Raw genomic sequence first — 10,445 nt, 5'->3', positions numbered from 1 at the left:
CCGCACTTCCACACTATTTGTGGCACAATATATACATTATATGATGCATAGGTACCTCAATAGCACGATGCATAGATGCACGTTCCTGCCAGTGTCCCTCTGTGTGCACTGCTTGGCAGCAAACTGCGAAGGGCCCAGCCATTGTGCTTGTGGATAGCTTGCCGAGGGGCAGTTGAGTGAACATCACAGGCTATTCTTATCCGAATAGGAGACAAATGAGGGCTGCTGCTGCTACTGTATGTACAGTCTTATTTACTCACCATTACTCATCATAACGAAACCACCGGTAGGTGAGCATAGCTACAGGTGGCACCAAGTAGAGACTAAAGTTCCCCAAACCTGACTTCGACCTTTTCATCAACATTTCCTCGACATCTTCAGCATCTTTTCAACACCTCACGAAGACAACTTCAGTAGACGTGGGACTGAAACTAGAAGTGGAACAAGTGCTTTCCGAAGTAAACTGGCTGCTAAAGCTAAATGACTGTTTAAAAATTATGTTAGTTACTATCATAACTTCCGATATTTTTTTCTAATGATCAGTTATTCAGTACATAGCTGGAGGTATAATTCACGATTATTTTTTATAGTATATTAAAAACATTAATACATGTGCAGCTTAAAACTTTTTACAAGAAAAAGGTACAAGAGCAAAAAACTTTCTGTTCTGCGCCTTATTCAGACCTTTTTTTTGTTTTCTTTTGCACAACATACATGATACTCATAGTACACTACATGTTCGTTATGAAACAAGAACAACTGCATTATTAATGCAAAATTAATATAACAAGCTGTAAAACAACAGGTAGATAGCAGACAGAACAAAAATACAAAAACTTGAGTATATTGGTGTCGTTCCAACATGTGCAAGAAATTATTCATTGTCACTCTCTATAACCTTCTCGCAGTTAGTACCTTAATACAGTATCTGAATCATTTCACTTTGCGGTATCTCCTGAAGAATATACCTCTTGGGCAACATTTGTAATTTAGTACCATTGTGTTGCGCCTTTTGGCAGAATTCATCGTCTCCTTATTTGACCATGTCCTCTTCTTTATCCACTCCCTCTTACAACCATGGTAAATGGTGTCTCGAAATGGGATGTTTTGGTCTTAGAAGTAATGATGAATTAGAGGGATGCAGTTCTTTATTTCCTGAAGATTTTTCCACTTCTCAAACGTTATTTAATACTCATCTTGACGCAAAGGCTTCAGAAAAGACATAGGTGGGACACCAATTTTCTACCTCCTGAAATCCCCTTCAATAAACTCAAGATCGCGTTTTAGTGAACACTTGAACTGCATTCTTAGAGGCATTTCGTCTCTGATTCTGATTCTGATAATTATATTCCTCCAATGTATGTTGTTCTTTCAGTATCTTTTGCAACTTTTTCCTTTGCTAGCATGTCCATGACTTTCACTGAAAGGAAGTTTTAATTTTTTTCATTTCCACTTTGGAAAACTTTAGACTGATCTCCTTTACTGCCTCCATCCCATCGTGGGGAGTAAATAAACATTTCAAGTGTTTCTTTGCATTACCACATACAATGAACGTATGAAGAGGTTCAAGGAACTTGTGATTTTTTGTGTCAATATGCTGATTTTGCCTAAAGATATACATCCATCATTTCAGAACAGAATCTGTTTAAATATCAATGAAATATTGTTCTAACCAATCTTAAAAACATACACATTAGATTTTGCTCTACTTTCAATATAGTGCGTACCTGAAGCTTCATTATACATAGCCGCAATTTTTTTTCAGGTGCCATCTCACTTGTACTGGCTGTATTCTAAATGCAGTTCACGCATTGGCTTAGAGCCTAAATTTTACCATCACAGAGCCCAGAACTCTGCAGGAATTCGCTTGTTATTCTTTTACCCGGAAGGAATTCGCAGTTTAGCTTCCCAAATGTGAGCTTAGATTATTTGCTTATGAAATGTTTCGTCTAGCACTTGTACTTTCTGCTCCTCATATATAATCTCAACGTATTCTTAAACCCATCAACTTCATGTAATAGATCATTCTGTATACAGTGTGTTCATAGGTGAACTACAATCAGTTTTAGTATATATGTGCTCCAACTATTCTTTCAGGAATGTTACTACCATTAGCAATGTTATTCTCATTGCGTTCTGAAAATCAGTTTCCTTGCTTAGATATCATTTATTACTTAATACCATTAGGCCAATAGTTCAAAGTTATTATAGTACCTGAAACAAGTACTGACAGTGAGTCAGCGACATACCAAGTCTGATTCATCTTCAAAATAACATAAAAAGGTTCCAGTAATAACATATGTGAATTTATGAATGGAGAGTTTCGCAGCGATAACATTGAATAAAATATTCTTGGGTTTCCAACCGCGTCAATTGCTTAAAACTACACGAGCTTTCAGCCAAGTGGTATGACCACTTGACAATGGCCAATGAGTGCTTGGCCGAAAGCTCGTGTAGTTTTAAGCAATTTACGTGGTTGGAAACCCGAGAACATTTTATTCATATGTGAATTTGCCTGTTCAAATACCTTTTAAGTAACTAATGCAAAATAAATTTAGCTTGTTAAATGACGCATTTGACATCAGCCATAAAATATTAGCCTTGATTTCGAAGCGAAGATCATGTAACTCTAAGCAGAGATAAGTATAGTTCGGATGTTGTAATAAGAAGGGTGATGCCTCAAAAAATGTGGATGGAAAGAGGCACAGGAAGCCGGTATAGTTGGAAAAGTTTAGCCGAAACCACTGCTCATCAACAGAAGAAGAAGGAAAGGACAGCAACAGTGATAGGGTGACAGGAAAAGAATGTGAAAGGGGAGCGCTCAAAAATTAAGCTGAGTAACACCCGATGGCAACCGCCCACCAATATGAAATCACAGCGGAGGTTGCCAGAAGGGACGAATGTAGTCGTTCCACTAACAGCAGCATAAGAAACGTTATGACTGAAAAATTTGTCGGAATTTAACTCTGTGTGCCACAGAAGATGAAAAATGAGCATCATTATGTGTATTGACACATAGAAAGAACCTAAATGATGTACTTGACATAGTCATACAAGTGATAAATGCCCAACAACTTATTCTCAGATTTTAATGAAGATTTCTGCGATATGCAATATGTTGCAGACAAATTTGAATTACTGATAAAACTCAGCACATAATAAAATTATTTACAAGCCGCAATGTGTATATCAAAACCATTGTTCATTCAAACGGAAGAGAGTTAGTATAGAGAGAGAGAGACATGATGTTGATAAATTTAAGAGATAGAGGATGCAGCAGAATAAATGAGGAGGAATCAGTGCTACGACGGCTCTAGGCCCTGTACTCGCTAAGCACATAATATACCAATGAGTGTCTATTCCTCTGGAGGAATTATTTTTATCATAACACATCGTTAACATATTGCAACCAAAATAATGAAAATAATGCTAATTACGAGAGCGTGCTGAAAAGTAATGCCTCCGAATTTTTTACGTGAAAACTGTTAGGTTGAAGCTTTTTAGATAAAACAAATGGTATTAACATTCTACCGGGTGATCAAAAAGTCAGTATAAATTTGAAAACTGAATAAACCACGGAATAATGTGGATAGAGAGGTAAAAATTGACACACATGCTTGGAATGACATGGGGTTTTATTAAAAAAAAAAAAGTTCACAAAATGTCCGACAGATGGTGCTGGACAGCAAAACGTCACTGAGCATGACAATCGTGTATAAAAGGAGCGCCAGCAGTCGCAGCATATTGACGTTACTTGAAAAGGCGCATTCAGTGAAGCTGTATTATCAGAATTGGGAATGTGCTAGTTCAGCGCTACAATCCTATCGCCATAGGAAGGGGATTCGAACGGGTAGAGGTTCGTTGACAAATGCAGCTGTGGCGAGAATGATTTCAAAGTTCGAAGCCACGGGTTGTTTAGACGATAGACCCCGTAGTGGCCGACCGAGCACAAGGCGCAATGCAGCTGAGACAGTTCAGGAAGTAATGGAGGCAGTAGCGGGTTCGTCTGTGCACGGGGAAGTCAGCGCTCGTGCTGTCGCAAGTCGCACCGGCATTCTATACACTACTGTTTGGATGGCACTTAGGCGTACCCTCCGATGCTATCCGTACAAAATCCATCGGCATCATGAACCGTAACGTGAGGGCATTTGCGGTGTGGGTGTTTCAAAAGATGGCGGAAGATGACGATTGGTTGAGTAACGTGTTGTGGACCGATGAAACTCATTTCACGCTCCGAGGGTCTGTCAACGCCCACAACTGCAGAATTTGGGCTTCCGAAAATCCTAGAACTGTCGTGGAAACCCCATTGCACGACGAGAAAGTCACGGTGTGGATTGGATTTACTACATCTACCGTTATCGGGCCATTTTTCTTCGAGGAAATCCGTGACGGGTGAGAGGTATGCCGATATGTTACAGAACTGCATCATCCCCAGCCTGGCTGATAAACACCTGCTGGAACGTACGATGTTTATGCAGGATGGCGCTCCACCCCATATTGCTAGACGCGTGAAAGATCTCTTGCACTCGTCGTTTGGTGATGATCGTGTGCTCAGCCGTCACTTTCGTCATGCTTGGCTTCCCAGGTCCCCAGACCTCAGTCCGTGCGATTATTGGCTTTGGGGTTACCTGAAGTCGCAAGTGTATCGTGATTGACCGACATCTCTAGGGATGCTGAAAGACAACATCCGACGCCAATGCCTCACCATAACTCCGGACATGCTTTACAGTGCTGTTCACAACGTTATTCGTCGACTACAGCTATTGTTGAGGAATGATGGTGGACATATTGAGCATTTCCTGTAAAGAACATCATCTTTGCTTTGTCTTACTTTGTTATGCTAATTATTGCTATTCTGATCAGATGAAGCGCCATCTGTCGGACATTTTTTGAACTTTTGTATTTTTTTGGTTATAATAAAAGCCCATGTCATTCCAAGCATGTGTGTAAATTTGTACCTTCCTATTTACATTAATCAGTGATTTATTCAGTTTTCAAATTTATACCGACTTTTTGATCACCCGGTACATCTGTATTCTTTGTGTCTATACGTATTTGCACCCTTCTGCCGCTAGAGGACACCGAATTGCAGTGCGTGAAATGACGCCATGTAATGTAACTACGTCGGTGGCTGGGAAATAGCCTGATGTAGCCGAGTTTCGAATTCGAAGAGTTCGGCTACATGTGGAGCGCCCTCTCCGTCGCATGACAATGCCACACAACGCACGAGTGCTGCACTAGCTGCAAAACGTAAGGATCACCTTTGAGGACTCCACTCTGATAGTGAAGAACCGGCACAATCAGCAGTGAGGCTGTGGCTGCGCCTGAAACGTCAGAGATTCTACACTGACGGTATCAACGAATTGCTGTATCGTTGGGAGAAATGCGTTTGTCATCATGGTGACTATGTTGAGAACTAAATATGTAGACATACAGAACAAAGACGTAGAAAGTAAACAACGTTTATTTTGTTTAAAAAGTTTCAAGAGGTTTCACACAAAAATATTATGGCATTACTTTTAAGCATGCCCTCGTACAATAGACACACAAATCTGATAATTTTGTAAATGTATCTTTCAAGATTTAATTAGTACAGTAAAATACTCAAATCTTCCTCAGGCACAAAATATTTTTCTCCATCTTTAATTTCTTTATGATTGATCTCTGCCCTTCATCCTATCAGACCTGCCTTATCAAACAGGTGGTATAAAATGTGGGTCAGCATTCTTCATTATATTACCGTCCGCCCCCGGTAGCTGAGAGGGTGCCGGCACGGTAGCTCAGCGTGTTCGGTCAGAGGGTTTAACTGCCTTCTGTAATAAAAAACTGAGTTAATCAACTCACAACGAACTTAAACGGATGTCTTACGACGTCCGCCCCAAGCACATGCAACGAACAAAAAGCGAACAAAATGAGATTTAAAAAACAAGTGGTCAGCGCGGCAGAATAACAATCCTAAAGGCCCGGGTTCGATTCCCGGCTGGGTCGGAGATTTTCTCTGCTCAGGGACTGGGTGTTGTGTTGTCCTAATCATCATCGTTTCATCCCCATCGACATGCAAGTCGCCGAAGTGGCCTCAAATCGAAAGACTTGCACCCGGCGAACGGTCTACCTGACGGGAGGCCCTAGTCACACGACACTTTTATTTATTATATTACCATACTTTCAATGTTTTCAATATTTCTACTATTAGTTATCCCATAACATGTTTTGATTTCCGAATAACGTATTGAAATTAGTGTTTTTCTTAGCTATCAGATCCGCAGTAAGTACATTAAAACTTTCAGCTCATTCCCTTATGCAGATACATATTTGATATTCACAACTGACAATACTACGCTACAAATCGGAATACAGTTCCACAACCCCAACTTAATCATCTTCCCACATCATCAACTTCAACTTTGAATACGTTATCGTTTCAGCATCACCTTAGTCGCTTCATTTCTCAAAATACGTAGACATCTTAAAACTACAATCTACTACACAATGTGGAAATAAACAAAAAAATTTTCACCATAGCAGATATATTATTCAAATTATAATAACTCAGTATCTGTTAAAATCTCTCCTGGCTTCCATGTAATGACTTAGTTTTCCAATTCTACCTATATGATCTGAATAAACACTTCTCTTTCTATATAAAAAAATTCTCATCAAAAAGGTGGCTGGGATGGGATTAAAAGTTGTTTAACATGGTCTCAGGTTAATGTATTACATATTTAATGTGGAACACTCTTTGTACATTCGTTTTTTACGACAGTTCCGTTCAAGTGCTGAAAGTAAATAATGGATGCTACAAAACAGGTGATAGAAAGTTTTTGTCTACTATGACATTATGTAGGGGGATATATTCGTGTTATCGTATTTATGCTATAGCAGACAAGGTGAAATTTAATATAGAAGGTTTATAGAGTGGTTTAGTTCTGCAGCAATGACTGTGAAGAACCTTGAACTTAATTCCAGAATGACTTTCAAAAGAACATCATTTTCGGTTGCGCTAATCTCTCTGGAAATTTCAGTACGAAGTGCCTGGACCCCATAATAAATAATCACACGGTTTCAGAGTGTGGCTCTAAGAGTGGCCTTTTAAACGAAGCCCAACGAATGCTAAGATGTCCAGGGTGACGACCCAGTGTCTGTATGTCGCCCAAAGGAAATGGAAGACGTCCGCAGTACCATATGGTGTGGACGTTTCCATGAATCAGAAGTTCCAGAGCATTCGGCGGCGGCATGCAGCCGATACACATTCATTTTCCAGTTCTACCTTCTTTTATGACAGGTTCCACACTAAAAACGGGTGCAATCATGCATTGTGCAGTGACTGCATACCAAAGAGTAATTTTTTCGTTGATGTAGTGTAGCAGAGGCTTGAACGTGAAGATTAACAGTACCGTTGTTGCAACATTAGTGCTTCCATTCTGAAATGTGAAATGAGACCTCAGTGACAAAACTATACAACTTTCAGAGCTACAGTACAACAATATCACAAGGATAATTAACTATGGCGTACGATTAAAGCAAAAGATCGTGTCTGACATATTTTCAAAATATAAATGTTTTCCTATAATTCCCAAAGTATCCAAAATCTTCTGTACACACCAACCACCAAAGAAATCCAGAAGACATATTTTCCCGTAAGCATTTTCAATACAGTTTCTGTAACAAAGTTCCAAATAACCATAGACTTCATCAACTAGTATTTTTCTATTACAGAAAAACATGACAAAGATTAGAGAACATCTAATGATTAGTCCTTCAGCACTGATCATCCTACAACATAACTAAAGCCAAATAATAGTGATATTAAAGGCAGAAGCATTGGGTAATCACTGTACAGTAACTATCCAACAATTGTGTAGATTCAAATATTAAATGTTCTTTATGTATCATTAGCTCATATATAGCCTAATATATAGTATAGCCTAATATGTCACGAAAATGTTCATTACCAAAACGTAAATAAAGTCTTTGCCATTGACTGTGAGAAACAAAAGAAATTTAAAACATCACTATTGTTCCTTTGAAACATGTTCTTTTCTGATGGCCCCTTGACCTTTTTCAACAAGACATCTTTACCAATACGAAATTAAATTCAAAAATAATTTCGCTGTTGCATTTTTGGAACAATTTCTCAACTAATCTAACAGTCAGTCCAAGTCTGTGACGTGGTTAAAAAAAAAAAAGAAAAAAGAAAAAAATGCGTAACTTTCCATTCACAGTTTTACTGCAGAGTTCTTATCGGCTGTTCTTTCAACAGAGTGAAATATTTTAGGAACGTCATCACAGCTTACCGCATTAACGTTAAATTCTTTCGAATCAGCGTAAAGTTTTCTACAAAATACTTTCAGGTACTCCTCCCACCGATTAAGCTTTAACGTTTCACAGAATTCTGACAACCTTTCCTAAACAGTTTTGTTTTTAGTAAATTTATGTTTTACAAAACTTCCTGCATATAATAGCGAAAGTTAGTTTTTTCACAACAGCAAATCAATCTGTCTCAATAACAGGACCATCACTGGCATTTTAGTAAAAGTTGTGTACTGCACTCAAAAAAATTATCATTTCCATTCATAGCCTGGAAATTTACTAAACCGCCTTCATCATATTTGATGGACTCTAAAATTAAGGCTTTTGGAGCTACAATTACACTTTTTTTTGTAATTTCCTGAGCTAAAATAACTATTGCTTTTACTTCTTGACTCGGATTTACGAGATGATGTGAATTTTGTTCAACCCATACTTCTATAGCGTTTAACGATTGGCTCACCAACTCCGTAACTCCAGTTTAAATTTATTGACCTATTAATGATAATATTATTTTCATTTCTGAATTTTCCTCTTCCGCTTGTTCAAGCATTTCGCCCTCGTTTTTAATTGTTACGTCTGAGTCCCTCTAGGCCGACATCTCTTCATTGGCCTGCATCTGTTCTGTTTCGACTTTTGGCTCAACAATAGTCATTTCGCTAAACGTTCGTTCTTCACATCCACACAAGAAAATTATAAAAAGTTAAAATCACTACTTAACTACAGATGCTGAACTACCATTGTTGGTTAGGCCATTTCCTTTATTGGCAGTCGTCCTTTGTTTCGAAAACAATTCTGGTTCAGTTAATAATATCTCAGTTTTCCTTGATTTCCTGCAACATACATATAATTTCAGTACATGTCTATGTTTATTTCTATCCCGGACATAGAGAGCCCAAGTTCTGGCCCACCCCTTGCTCGGTTGTCTACAGTAATCGCAGTACTAAATATAATAGCTAACTTCACAGTCTACTGACCTTGAATGAAATTGCTTAATAAACACAAATTAGTATGTGCAAGTGCAGGTGGAACAATTAAAGTTTCTTGTATCTAATTATCTTTGGGCTTGTAGTCGTTATTTGGCTGTTTGTCTAGATGATATATAGTGCTTGCTGCGAAATATGATTGTTGTTTAGAAACTGTACACCGAAACAATATTATTATGCAGGTTACTTTCTTCATATTAACTTTTTAATGAACGTCAAACTACTTTCCGTCACTGGACAAGAGACTGACTCCAACTTCCAACTTGCCACTCCATAACAGACAACAGACTATGTATTACATGTTACTCCATAATTGCACAGTGCACAGTAAAGAGACTAACTACTTCCATTCAATACAAAGATTAAAAAAATTCATATACAAAGATATTCATGTGCAATCGATATAATCGGTGTATCCTAACCAAAGAAGTACAATAAATTAATATTCCACAAACAAAAGTATTTATTATGCTTTTCCATTACGAATATTTTAGGACCGTGACTGTTAATTGAATGTAAATAAGTTATATAAAACTGCAACTAGTCACTGTTTTGAATAATTATGTTTTATTCCATGAGCCGGTTTTAGAACCTTTTTAGGTTCATCTTCAGATGGTTTCTGGAAGTTACATCATTATTTCTAGCATAATGCTGGGTGCTGACTTTATGACACTGTCATAGAGCCACACATCACGCCAGTAAATGCCAAACGAAGCCTCGTTTGAACAGTAAAAAAAGTTGTGTGGAGTGACAATCATGGTATACGGAACACGGGTGTGGGTGTGGCGAATGCCCGGTGAGCGGCATCTGCCGGTGTGTGTAGTGCCTACAGTAAAATTCGAAGGCGGTGGTGTTATGGTGTGGTCGTGTTTTTCATGGGGGCTTGCACCCCTTGTTGTTTTACGTGGCGCTATCACAGCAAAGGTCTACATTGATGTTTTAAGCATCTTCTTCTTTTCCACTGCTGAAGAGCAAATCGGGGATGGCGATTGTATCTTTCAACGCGATCGAGCACCTGTTCATAATGCACGGCCTGTGACGACGTGGTTACGGGACAATAACATCCCTGCAATGCACTCGCCTGTACAGAGTCCTGACCTGAAGCCTACACAACGCCTTTGGGATGTTTTGGACCACCGACTTCGTGCCAGG

This window comes from Schistocerca serialis, chromosome 10 (assembly GCF_023864345.2).
Source record: "Schistocerca serialis cubense isolate TAMUIC-IGC-003099 chromosome 10, iqSchSeri2.2, whole genome shotgun sequence".
In the NCBI taxonomy this organism is placed as follows: domain Eukaryota; kingdom Metazoa; phylum Arthropoda; class Insecta; order Orthoptera; family Acrididae; genus Schistocerca; species Schistocerca serialis.
This window is presented reverse-complemented; position numbering follows the sequence as displayed.